We start from the raw sequence: 14206 nt of genomic DNA, 5'->3' as shown, positions 1-14206 counted from the left end.
GCTTCTTTGGTTTTGCTTTCTTTCATAGCTTCATGTTTTAAGCCCAGAAAATCTGGCCATTAGAAATTTATTTTTAAATGGATTAAGTGCTCTCCCAGGAGCCATCTTTAAACTTTTCCATCTATATTTTGATAAAACTCCACATGAAGTCAATAACAAATTAGAACATAAATATTTAAGCAGCTCAAAGATAAAATGAGAGCTTCCTTCTTTCTCTCTTTTTTATGTTGCTGGTAATATGCCAAACAGAGAGAGGAATTAAGGGTCTTGGGGAATATGTCAAAAGCCTCTGCTTGTGCAAACAAGAAAAACCTAGCAAAAGGTCACTAATCCAAGAGAGGCTGGTGTCACCTTGGAGTTGATCTCATTCACTTCAGGAATTCCTAATACTCTCTCCATCTTCTTCCTAGAAGTTTTTAATGCAGGAGGAAAGGCACTAATGATTTTTCTCGTGGGGCTTTTGCCCTTAATGAAGGCTTGCTATTAGAACTCTGCTATTTTTATTTAATGTACAGGAAATTCTATTTATTTTCAAAGGACACCTAAAGAAGAAAAGGGTTCTTCATTTCAAAAGCAAATCAGATGAAATAAGGAGCAGACAGAGTATCCCCATTGAAAGAAACAAAGAATCAGTGAAATGAATATATGCTAATATATGCAAAGACGATTTCAGAAAGTGATGAACTTAAACAGATAAAACCCTGAATAAGCCACCCATTTGCTAAAAATCACTCCGAAAAGACTGTTTACTGGGATCACCTAGGCATGGAGATTGTCTATCAAGGAATGAAACTTATCTGTTCTGTGTGCCGAGATAAGATCTCCTGCCAGGGAGGATTTTTCTCAGGCTTTCATGATAATTGTAGATATTTGATTGCAAATCAGAATGTTTGTTCTACCTAATGAACAAAAGCACTGGATTAGTCATAGCTGGTATTAAAAGTTGTTTTTGTTTACAGCATGATTTAGACTCTAATGTTCTTGGAGTACTCCAAGAACATTCTCAAATGTCATGTTTGTAGCACACACTAGTTCCCACTTTGTTCAAGCTGGAAACTGACAAATAAGTCTCCGCTTGCCCTTGACTAACAGAAGCATCTCCAGGCTGTGCTCTGACTAATAGGCAAGTGTGGGGAACAGTCCGGAGGACAGTGGTTTGTTCTGATTCACTTCCATTTCATTAAGGATAGGAGAAGGCATTCAGTGTCATGTCATGTCATGTTCTGTCATGTCCTGTCATGTCATTAAAGGTGTACTTTCAGAGTAACTTCATGATGTTTTCATCTAGCCGAAGGATAATAACACAAGGGATATTGAGAGGGGATGCCCAGCCAATCTCTCTAATCCATCTCCATGGGAAGGTAGAATGACTAGAATGCATGCATTCGTTCATCCAGCAAATATTGATTAAGCAAGTTCCAGGTACTGAGCCTGATGTTGCAGATATGACAATCAGCAAGAGAAACACTTTCCCTTACCACCTTTCCAGACACACACAACTGAGCTTACATTGTCCAGCTGTATGAAATTTGAGCAAAAATGAACATAAAGTCAACAGTATTTGTATTCAACTGTCAATTATTAGCAAGGAAGGGAGTCGATGTCTGCCTTATAGAAACCAGAATGTTAGCACCGAGAGAAAAAATGCGGACCATCTCTTTGTTAGGAGAGGTGATGAAATGGGATCAGAAAGCTTAAAGGTTTCACATGGGTATTTGAGTGGTAAAGTCAAAACTTGAACTCAGACTCTACTCTTCATCTGCAGCTTCTGCACCACCCCACAAGGCCTCCTTCTCCCACACCCCCACCATCCATGTTTGCTTCAGAGAAAGACAAAGTCTAATTTCTGAATGATGGCTACATAGATTACATCACGATGTAGTTAATGACAAAAGCAAGACTTCAATACATGCATACTTTAAATAACACATTAGGCTTATCACTGCTGATATCTTTAATTATGCCAAGGCAAAACTGGAGACAATCTAATGGGAAATACAGATTACTTGTTAAAATTATTAACAGAGTTAATGTGCTTACATTTGTTTACGTGTACTGGAATCAGCTCAGATATTTGACTGCAATGACAATATGTGTAAAGATCAATTAAAAGTCATAGAGCTGAGATATTGGATTTCCAGACCCTAATAGGATTTCATCTGCACTTGCTATATTATGTTATACAATTATAATTGAGCTTCCATCAAACCACAGAATCTGTCACCTCACCAATTTATTTTCCAAGCACTAATGAAACTTATTTCTTGCTGAGAATGCTTTTAAAAGCATAACCCTGAGGAAGAGAGGTGACACAAGAGATGATAGGCTTCTATTTACTTAGCAAACCTAGGTAAAAACTTGGACATAGGTAAAGTGAATTTGACAGTTTTAGGAGGGTCCTCAGCAGGCATTTGTTCATATTATGAAGAGCACCGAAGTGCTTTCAAAAAGAACTGTAAACAACACATACAACTCATGCTCACTTTAAGCCCTAATATCAGATTGATTCTCCGCCTCTTTATTGTAAGGTAGTCAAGCTAAAGGCAGAATTGATACAATATTTTCCTCTGGATCTTTCTTAATTATTTTTCCCAAATTGATATCATGCATTGAATTATAAAACAGACGTCTCTGTAAAAGAACTTAGTGAGGCTACTTTCACTTGATAAAATGAAAATTCTCTTTCCAATTTTGTTCAGAGAAGGGAAGACAATATCTAGAGACCATAGTGTAATACAGCTGTAAGATGACAAACATCTGGAATGACAGAACAATGATACTCTTTGGAGAGACTCAAAGCTCCTATAATAATAATCTTGTGCTCCTCAAACTGACCTGTGATTGTACAGTGACGAGTGAGATGGACAGCTACCCCTGGCTGGCAGGGAGTGTAATTCCTTAGAATCATTTATTTACAGACAGTCATTAAGGGACACTAGAGATCATGTGATGTGGACCTCAACAGGAAAACCCCTGCCTGACAGATGTATGGCCAGATCCACCTGACATATCCAGGAATGAGGCATTCACCTCACTGAAACAATTGCCAGACAATTGTCAGAAAGTTCTTCCTCGTGCCTTGCTGCTATCTTCCCCTTTGTAACTTTAAGCCTACCCTCTGAAGCCCCACAGTGCAGTTCAGGTCAAGAAGTACTTACTCTGTACCCACGTTTTCCCAACAGACAGAGCAGATCGCAGGAGCTCAGCTGCCCTTTTCTTCAGCAGTCCTAACTCCTCTTCCTCACCCGTGGGTTTGTGATGGAGAATACTTGGACTGGGACACACTCCCCAATTCTACGATGCAATGCATGAGCTCAGAGCACACCTACACTCATTTTCTTTGGACATATAATATTTTAATAGATGCACTCTTGACTGGTCATTTGGAGACAATAAATTTAATCAAAACATTTTGTAAGCAATGCTATACTAAATATTTGAAAATCTCTCTCATGTATCCTCTTCACTCTACCTCTCCTGACTAATGCTCAATTCTCTTAATGAATTTATTCTCTGTCCTCTAAGAGAGAGTTTTCCTGAGGGTATCCAGGTCACCCCTCACACCCAATCAGTCACCAAGCCCTGCTAATAGTACCTCTTTTAAAGCTCTTCATCCCAAACTCCCACCCTGCTGCAGGCCACTGCCATCCCTCAGCAGGTGACTGCAGCAGCTTCCCATGCATCTCTGTGCCTCCATCCTTGCTCCCTTCCAATTACTGCTTTAGATCATCATCAGTGATCTTTCCAAAATATTAATCTCACCATGCCACACCCCTGCTGAAAACCCTCAGTAGCTCCCAATTGCTCTGAAATCCAAACCCTTTATCTTCTCTAACATAAACTCTTTATAATCTGATCTCTTCTTAATTTCTCTTAAGTCTTATCTCTCTCCAGTCTCCCCCTTGGAAATCTTAGCCCCAGGCAAAGAAAACTCCTTTCAGTTTCAACAACATGCTACATGGCCTTTGCCCATGTTGTTTCCTGTACATGAAACATTCTCTCCTAAATCTTCACCAACAACCCCTTCTCCCAGCTAATGCAGGCTTCCAGTCTTACATTGCCCTTCCTCAAGGACATCTTCTCGGACACTTAGGACACCAGCCATGCGTTCCCACGGAACCTTTCAATTCCCCGGGCCTCATGCTCATCACACGTTTGTTCATTACTTATTCTATTGCCTCTCTTCCTCTCTAAAACATCAGCTCTCTGACGGCAAAGCCCATGCCGTCTTGTTTACCATTGCACAGTGCCTGGTACACAGCACATGGCTATACACGTTTTTGAAGGAAGAGGAAGAAAGGAGGGACAGGGGACAAGGGCAGCTCTGAAGACACTCTGCCTTCCTCACCATTTTGCCCAAGTCTGACTCTGGCGACTTCCTATACCTTTATTGAACTACCATTCTTTAAAATCGGATTGTCAGCAAGAATTCAAGTGTTATCTATTGAATTGCAGCAGAGCTCAATTCCCCAGATGTGCACTGTTTAGGTTTGGTTTATCCTTCTCTCTCTTTTAACCTGTTATCCAAAGCATCATCAGAAAAGATGATGCTGATAAGTGATGGTTCTATTTGCCTTAAAACTTTCCCTTCAAGGCATGGATGTAGGTATGCTTTCAGAGGCTGCTGAAAATATCATACTTCATGGAGGGAGGGGGAACATACTGGTTTTACCATATTTTTATGGTGAACTTAAAATGCTGAAGTGGTGTGGGATACATTGTCCTGGAAATTGCTCTCAGGCCTCCAATGACTTGGATGGATTCAGGATGAGGACTGTGAGATTTATGGTTATGACTGCAGTTTAAACCCATAAACGACAAATGCATATCTGACTGGAAATAAAAAGGAACTGAGTGTTACATCCTCCTAAGCAGATTCTTCCATAGAGTAATGTTGGAGAGGAATCTAGCCCCGAGTGCTTAACTTTGCAATTCAGAAGAGTTGTGACTTAGCTACCCTTATATAACATGGGCAGCTTTTCATTATGTTTATTTGATGCAGTGTTATTGAGGCAATATTTCATATGAATAATTCATTTCTACTCCAACTTTATCTAGCAAAGTCAAAAGCAGAATCCTAAATTTCAAAACAGATCAAAGAGTTCCTTAAATAAATTGGAAATGCCTTGAGTTGCTGCTTTCTAAATCTCCCTGTCTTGTATATGCATTAAGCAAGCACTTACTATGGGTGGTTAGATACCAAAATTATTAAATGTTCACAGCTCTCCCTGCATTTTCTTCGGCAAAGATGAATTTTAGTGCTCCAGTTTTGCACTGTTTCTTCTTGTTCTTATCCAGAAATTGAGTTCTATGAGAGCAAATCACATCCAAGTAATTTTTTTTTACATATTTTTAACTTCGGTTGTACGTGCCTGACTTTCTGAGGCCATCTCAGCCCTGATTCCCTTCTGTTCACTGGCCAGCCTGATGAACACAGCGGGCAGGCTGGGGTGAATAAAACAGAGCAATTACATTTGGATGCTCAAGACTGCCAGCTGCCTGGGGACGCCTCACCACAGCCTCCCCATCGTGGCTATCCTCCTTTCAGATCTTACCAAGTCATGCAAGAAAGTCGCCCTTCAAAATGATTGACATCCAAAGACTTGCCCAGGCTTTATCCAGCCACGAGAGTTGCAAACAAGAATGGAGCAATCAGAGAGAAAAATTTAAAACGGAGGGATAAAAAGTACTCAGAATCACTGAATCATACCTAAGTGTACTTTTTTTTTTTTTAATGCCTTCAGGTCAATAGGAAAAAAATTAAAATAACTAAAAGATCTCTTCAAACCATCAAAGAATGCTCACTTCGTAGATGACTGTTAGAAAGGGCCTCAGAGGCAGTCATCTGGCCATCTTGTTGTGTCCCAGAGGAAGACCATGTTTCCTGGCTGGGGCAGGTAAGCATTTGGGGAAGAGTGTGATGGAGACAAAGAAGTACAACAAACACAGGCATCAGAAAACTCTAACTTCCAATTGTAACTCAGCCACTTACCAGCTAGGGGGCCTTAGGCAACGTGACATACATTTCTAGATCTGTGTAATAGAGGAATAATACTACCTACTTTATGAGATGTTACTGGAAAACATAAATAGGTTGATATTTGTAGAGTGTCTAGTACATAGTAGGAAATGGCAACTCTTATTCAGTAATCTGGATTAAGTGTCTACTCTTCGGATTTATGTAGATATTCTGGAGGTGTTTACTGTTGCCTGTAGCACCGTGTGTTGAAGCTGAGTAAAAATATCTGCTACAAACATATTCCCTTAGTCACTTATCTCTGGAGTAGATATGTTTAGTTGCTTACCCAATAGCCAGATCTACCCGCTGCTTCCTCTGGGTGGAGCCTGTTTCCATCATGGAGGCTCAAAATGCCACATACTCATTTCCCATCATGCCTGTGGCTACGCATAAATAAGAGTTGCTGGGAACTTCTGGGAAGGAGTGTCTTCCCTGATAAAAGAAAGAAGAATGTGAGGAGAAAACCCTTTCCCACTCTCCAATCTTTCTATCACATAAGGATATCCTTCAAGCTGCTGCAGCCACCTTAAACCTTGAGGAAACAGCCGAAACAGACTCTGACCTTACTCATTAATACCAGAGAGCCATTGAACTAACCCACAAATGACCTAGCACCACACTCCTTGTCATGTGAGATAATGAAGTACTTTCCTCATTTAAAATATAGCCCCTCTCATTATTTATAACTGAACAATACAGCCCTTATTTCCTTTTCTTCCTCCAGGGCATCAAGAGACTCTTTCCATTTTATGTTTAAGCATTTGAGCAGGAGTATGCAGAAGTTATTAAACAGGAGTTTATCTTTATGAATAATGCTAATGAATTTTCCAGAGAGGTTGGGTAACTCATCCAATGTCACACAGCCAACAGCAGAGAAGAATTGGAACTCAAGTCTATCTGACTCAAAGGCCAGTCTTTTCAGAACACTGCTACTACATACATGTAGCTGCTAGCCAGTCCAAGAAGAAATATTTTAAGTAGGTATATTTCCCTTTTCTTTTCTACCTCTCCTTTCAGTTTCTATTCTGCATAATTCTAAATCTCCCAAAGTTTCACCTCCTTAAGCAAACTGACGTTGTGAAATTTCCCCTTCTTTGTCCTCCTTCTTATCAAAATGTTCCTGTTCTGGGTTCCATTTCCTCAGGAAGCCAATATGTCTAAAAAGTTAAAGCTAGATAATAAGTAAATTTCTTTAATGGGATCCTAGTTTGGAGAGTGCCTTCAATGGAAGTTTTCAATGCCCTAGTGGACACAAAGGGCTGGTTCAGCCAATAGGAGTTAACTGAGGGGTATGGAGCATGATTAGAATCTGTTTATTCCTTAAGCAGGTACTTATTAAGCACCTCACTTACTATGCCAACAGTATTCTAGATGCTAGGAATATAGCACTAAACCAAATAAATTCTCTCCCTTCATAAAATTTAAACTCCAGCTGAGGAGAGATAATTTAAAAATAAATATGTAATATTTCAAATGGTGAAAACTGCTCTAAAGAAAAATAAAGCAGGCTAACAAGAAGAGATTGGTGGGGGTAGACTGTCTCATTAAGAGTGAGCAGGACACACCATGCAAAGAAAAGGACGTAAATGTTAACAATATGACAATATAAAATTCATGGAAAAGTACAATGGGAGAGGAAAGTGAAGAAAACTGCAAGAAAGCTATTACCCTCTTCTTATAAAGTAGGACATCAAGAAATACTGCTAAACTGGATTGAACAAAAAAGAGAAAATTAACCATATTACTTAAAGTTACAAAGATGATCAGTAGAAAAACTAAAAAATCCTAGAGAAGAAAGGATAGGAGAAGGGATATTTTAAGAGAGCTAAATCCTCATTTTTCATTTCTAGAAGTCAATAGAAACTGCTTAATTGAGAAAATAGGTGTTATCTCACTTGCTAACTTTCACTGATCAGTGGTGGCTGCCTGGGGGTCTCCTGAGTAGAACTCCATACACAAGACCAGCTCTTTAAGAAAGTGGACTGTAATCAATTAATTAGTGCCGTCTGTCACGGAGGCAGAAAGTATCGATGATAGCCCATAGTCCAAGAACTGTCATCTCCATTTGGAGCAACGCCGAGTCATTTGGATATGGGATGGCCCACGGCAAGGCGAGAGCAATAGCAGCAGTAAGAATAGGTTACACCAGATTAGAGAAAGAGAAATAGGATGATAAGGGGATTCCTGATACGATGGATTCTTATGTCATACTTTTCATTTTGATTGACAACATTCTGAAATGTACAAGGGAGATAAACTATAGTAGAAGACTGACAGAAAAGAGTTAGCTTTACATCACTAATATAAGAATTAGGTGTGTTGGGCTTCAAACCGTGCCTTTCCGAAGTCTCAGAGAAGAATTTAAGCAACAGAGTTTCTAAGACGTGTGCCTTCCTTGGCTGGATTGTATCCAGTGACTCATTTAAAGTCAGTGAAATGTACTTTGGGTATTGTAAACCTTCAGTGGAGAAAACTTACTGTTGGTCCAATGAAGCCCTCCCTGCCGTACCAATTACCTAAACAGAGGATGCCAAAATACCAGGGTCCCAGCTGTACCATCATGCCAAATCCTGGGAACACAAACAAAGCTTGAAATCTTGTCTCTAATTAAATCATGTGGTGCCTGGTGACTCTGCTGGCCACCTACTCAGCAGAAAATCATGTGAAACTCTGAGCCGGCTCCCTTGGTGGCTAATGTCTCTAATAAAGACACAACCCCCAGCCTGTCTGTGCTCCCCAGGACTGGCACCAAATGAAGAGGACAGCAACACTTGTGGTTATCAAAAGGGCACGGTTAGAAAGCTGCCTACTCACTAAACAAAGCAACAGTGAAGCTTCATTAACACTTCAGTACTCTAAGTCCGTCTCCACCTCGGTGACAAGCACCCAGAGAGGTGACTATTGCAAAGAGCCCTACACTAGAGGTCTCATTCACACCCCAGCTCTGATACGTTTACTAACTTGTTCAACCTATATTCTGCCCAATCCTATGCTAAGTGATAGACGACCCAGGGTCTCCCACTCCAGTACCCCAGGCTCCATCAGTATCTGGGGCACCTCACTTTACAGTGTTAATTCCTAGGCATAAATTGTTTCCAGTGTGGACAGACAGGCTGCCTCTGTGCTGAGCATCCCATTGTCCATGAGGAATGATTAGTGGAGCCCTGCCTCCAAACACCTCTCCCACTTGGTCCAGGAACCTAAAGTTAGACACTTATCCCTTTAGATTCCTTATTAAATGCCCCTAGAGAAATGGTTCTGCACAGTTATCAGCCATTAACACCTTAGTATGATATGTTCCCAGAGGAGAGCCTACTGTGTGCCTTAAATAGACTCTATAATCCTCAAAGTACTCCAGCAGGACCTAACCATTCTAACCATTCAACACACACACACACACACACACACACACACACACAATTTTTTGAGGACCTACTATGTGCAGGGCATTTGTGCTCAGGTGGAAGATGGTTTGGCATGTCATAACTAAAGGTAAATCACGTATGGCCCTGAGCACCGTCTAGTAGGAGTGATAAGACACATACATAAATAAATATTATACAGTGAATTTATTGCCATGACAAAGGTACATAGTATTATGTTTGGGATGTAGTTGCGCTAGAGACCAAGCTAGGACCTAGACATTCATTCAACACCTATTTATAGAGCACAAATGGACTCACTCATATGAGAGACTTGCAGGACCAAAGACTTTAATGTCAGAAAAAAAACAGGGTATCTGTGGGGTGCATATGCAAGTGAGGGGTAAAGAAGGAAAAATGGAGAGACTCGTAAGACTATCAGTTTGGGGTAGGATGATGGGAAAGGGGGGAAATGGGATATAAAATTAGAAAAATCAAGAGGTGACAGATCATGGAAGATTTTGTATGTCACACTAGAGAGTTCTAACCTTATTCTATGGTCAATAGAAATTGGGGGGCTATAGAAATTTTAGGGCTGTAAATTGACATAATCAAGACACTGCTTTCTACAAATTAACCTGGCAACAACATATGGAAGCAATTAAACTAAAGATAAATAAGGTAGGAGACCAGTGAGGAAATTACTGAGTGCTCAAAGAAAGAGGGAATAAGGGCATGAGCTGAACATTTGACAGTGGAAACAGACAGGAGGATAAATGCTGGCATTACTGGGTTCTGAAATAGCCATCATCAGCTCCTTAAGCCCAAGTCTTGGGTCATATTTTCTACCGAGCATACCACATGGTGCCTGGCACAGAGTAGGCACGGGATAAATGTCAGAGGTAGGTAAATGGATGGATGAGGGAGAGGGAGGAATTAAAGATGGCGATGCTTGGGGCTAGATGTCTGGCACCACCTTTGGAATAGGTTTGGGAAAATGAACCATGATGGATCCATGTTGTTGACTGAGGGAAATAAGAGATCAGAAAATACCTGGATCATGGGGTTTGGAGACAGCACAAGGGACCTGGGATTTTGACAGGAGAAAGACAGAAAGCAGGAAAGAACAGCAAGGGGCTGATTCTAGGCTGCCTCTCAGAACAGGGGGTTCAGACTTGATACCCCATGGGTTCAGGGGGTGGCTGACCCCTCCGAGGACTGTCAGGCAAAAAGGAGGTTGATAAGCATTGCAGCAGGACAAGTGCTGGCATGAGGCACTGGTTACAAATACAGGATTTGCACTCAGAATTCTGACAGGCCTGTGCAGGAATCCTGATTATACCACTTACTTAACCAGGTCACGTTATTAGAAATATCCAGGTCTTGATTTGCTCCTTGATAGAGATAATCATACCAAATAGGGTTATTCAGGAGATGGAAGAGATAGCAGCTGTCCACCAAAAATGCTCACTCTCTGAAACTTGCACAGTCTGAGTCACTGCTAGGAGGAAACCACCCAGCCAGACAGCTGCATAACCCAGTCCCCCTTGTGGCCAAGTACTCCATGTGTTAGACAAAAGAATGTGAGCAGAAAAGACACATGCCTCTTCTGGCCAGGACTTTTTAAGGATCAGGTAAACCTTTTCTACTCACTTTTCCCCAGCTAAGTGCTAGAGGCAGAGGATCCCAGGTCCTGGAGGATGTGCAGCAGCCCCATGGACAAGGCCTTCATAGCAAACCATCGTGTGGAGGAAAGCTGCCCTGGGACCACAGCTCCAGCAACAGAGGGCCCTGTGGACAAGAAATAGCCTCTTTGGTGTCAAAACACTGCAATTCTGTGGTTTATCTGTGATGGCAGGACACCTCATGCTAACAGATGCAGCAAGGATTACCGGATAAATAAGAGATAAAGCATGTAGGACTCTATCTACTCATGGTAAGTACTCAATAAACGGTAGCCAGAAAAAAAAAGTTAGAAGAAGAAGAAAAAAGAAAAATAGAACTTGCGACAATGAGCAAAGAGGATGGTTCTAGGGAGCTCTGAGATCTGTGGGGTCTGGCAGCTCTTTCTTTTGTTTAGGGCCTGAAGCAAGGTCTTAACCTAGTAGAAGTGAAGGTACTTTTGAGAATCTAAAGAGAGGGAAACTTTCACAGGAATGAATGAATTAATGATAGTTCATGGGCCTCCTGAACCCTATCTTTGTACAAAACACACACACACACACACACACACACACACACACACACACACACACTTCCCGCCAGCCCCAACTGATGCGCACACATGCTTATCCATCTCCCCACCCCCAAGCCAGGTTAAATTCTTTGGCTTGGAATTTGGAGCTGCTGACAACCTCCTACCTCCTCACCCTAGAGCCCATCTGCCAGGCCTGTGACAGACAGAATAATGACCCCTTGAAAGATGTCCATATCCCAGTTGCCAGAACCTGTGAATGTATCACCTCACCTGGCAAAAGGGATCTTGCGGATTGACTAAGCTAAGGATCTTGAAATGAGATTATCCTGGATTATCCAGGTGGGCCCAATGTCATCACAAAGGTCCTTATAAGTGAAAGAGAAGGTCAGAGTGAGAGAGAAAATGTGACAAGGGTAACAAGGTCAGAGAATCAGAGATTTGAAGACACTATGCTGCAGGCTTTGAAGAGGCAGGAAGGAGCCACCAGCCAAGGAATACAGGTGGCTTCCAGAAGCTGGAAAAGGTGAGGAAACAGATTCTCCTCTGGAGCCTCCAGAAGGAACCAGTCTACCAACAAACAGCCTGACTTTAGCCCTGTGAAATGGAGTTGGGATTTCTGACTTCCAGAAATGGAAGATAAGAAATATGTGGAGATTTGTTACAGCAGCAGAAGGGAACTAATACACCTCCCCAGAACCAGTCCCCATGGCCCTGCTGCTGGGCTCCTCCCTGCCTTGGCTTGCTACACTCTCCGCACAGAGATAAGAGGCCACTGGCTTCTCAAAGCTTAGTCCCTAGAGCAGAGAAGCAAGGCCCTATGCCGATGGGCAGAGCCTCTTCACAGCACAGCTGTCCAACTGTGTAATCCAGCCATTATCCATCACGAGCCAAACCAACCATGATGGCACACTAGATAACCACCAGCTCTATTAACTGGGAAGTGACTTCTCGGCAACCTAAAGGATTTCACTGTCAGCAGATTACTAATCCATTACTGGGAAGGCTTTACACTTTTTCTCAAGTTCTTCACAAGGTAGTCAATTAGTCAGCGGGTGTCATAAGATAATATTTTTATTGAAACTTCTACATCCGCTAGATTTGTTTTGTGTGTTAAACAATATAATGGGTGAGTTTCCAAATTCACTTCATATTTTAAAAGATGATAATGAGCACATGATGGCACCTAGACCCACATAAAACCTCCTCAGGTGGAATCAGGCCCTCTCTATCCCCCTACCATGGCTAAAATAGGGTTGGCAAGGTAGGAGAGGGTTACAGGCTGAATTTTATGCCCTGAAATTCCTATGTTGAAGTCCTAACCTCAGTACCTCAGAATGTGACTGTATTTGGAGATAGGGTCTTCAAAGAGATAATTAAGTTAAAATGAGGTCATTAGGGTGGGCTTTAATCCAATATGACTGGTATCCTTAAAATAAGAGGAAATTAGGACACAGACCCGCCCAGAAGGAAAACCATGTGAAGACACAGGCAGAAGATAGTCACCTACAAGCCAAGGAGAGAGGTCTTAGAAGAAACCAAACCTGCTGACACCTCAATGTTGGACTTCTAGTCTCCAAAACTGTGAGTAAATTAATTTCTGTTGTTTAAGCCACCCAGTCTATGGTACTTTGTCATGGCAGCCCTAGAAAACTAATACAGGGTTTTTTCTTTATCAGCACCCTAGAAATTGCACTGAAGATTTCTTTACTAGGCAAATAGCTGGAATTAATGTACTAAGATCTTGTTTCCAATATATTCAACTCTTTTACAAAAGTAGCAAATTGGTATCTTATATTCTGTCAGTGCAGTAAATAATCAGGCAAAAGGAACTAACATTTTTCAAATTCCTGCTATAAACCAGTCACTGTAATAAGCTCTTTACATCTGTTATCTCATTTAATCCTTAAAGGGGCATTGTTGTTTCTTAAAAACAAACAAACAAAAATACACAGGAGGAAATGAAGGCTCAAAGAAGTTAAATAACCTGCCCAAGGCCACGTGGATGCTTTGTGAAATTAACATCTCAATCTGTGTCTCTCAATTTCCTGTTTACCCCAGATTTTGCACAAACTTTGCCACACAGCTGCATGATATCTTTGCACTGAAAGTGGTGAGAGTTCCTAAAGAGGTATAAAGATTAATAGAGGCCCTATTCCATCTCCTTTGAGCATTCGAGCTGTTTCTGGGGAGAGGGGTACAGAGTAGTAAGAGTATGAGAAAAGGAAAAGCATCCTTTTTTTTTGTATACATAGGAAACAAAAATCTGGCTGCCTATCGAGAGGGTATGTGCATCATTTCCCCTCCCTTGGTAACACTGCGGATGCTGCAGATGCTTGGGAGTGCAATAAACAAGTTGTAATATATTAGCACGAACAGTTGCAGTGAGCTCCTATAGCTGGCAGAATTCCTGAGAAATGGTTTTTACGGTACCGATCTCCTTGGAGACCTTAAATAACGGCCTCAAATGTATGGTACAGGGATCACAGGGTTTATTACTTTAGTTTTAGCCTGGTGTTCTGCAACTTATAGTTTTACTGATAAATTGGGATCCATTCAGCTGGTACATATTATGTGGGATTGTAGAACTGTCTCTCTGTATTGAAGGATTAGAAATGCGCGGATGCCTTG

At 41.4% G+C, this 14206-nt stretch overlaps 1 long non-coding RNA gene across 1 annotated transcript in view; it reads right to left on the bottom strand.

Annotated features, from left to right (window-relative positions):
* Positions 1–14206, bottom strand: part of LOC109552922 (uncharacterized) — a 617019-nt gene that overhangs the window by 209897 nt on the left and 392916 nt on the right. Inside the window, exon 6 of the long non-coding RNA XR_012324243.1 lies at positions 6306–6451. This is a non-coding gene — a long non-coding RNA (uncharacterized lncRNA). The remainder of the gene's footprint in view (positions 1–6305; positions 6452–14206) is intronic.

The sequence above is a fragment of the Tursiops truncatus genome, chromosome 11 (genome assembly GCF_011762595.2).
Source record: "Tursiops truncatus isolate mTurTru1 chromosome 11, mTurTru1.mat.Y, whole genome shotgun sequence".
NCBI classification, from domain to species: domain Eukaryota; kingdom Metazoa; phylum Chordata; class Mammalia; order Artiodactyla; family Delphinidae; genus Tursiops; species Tursiops truncatus.
The sequence above is the reverse complement of the archived record's forward strand: the minus strand, read 5'-3'. Positions and strand labels throughout refer to the sequence as shown.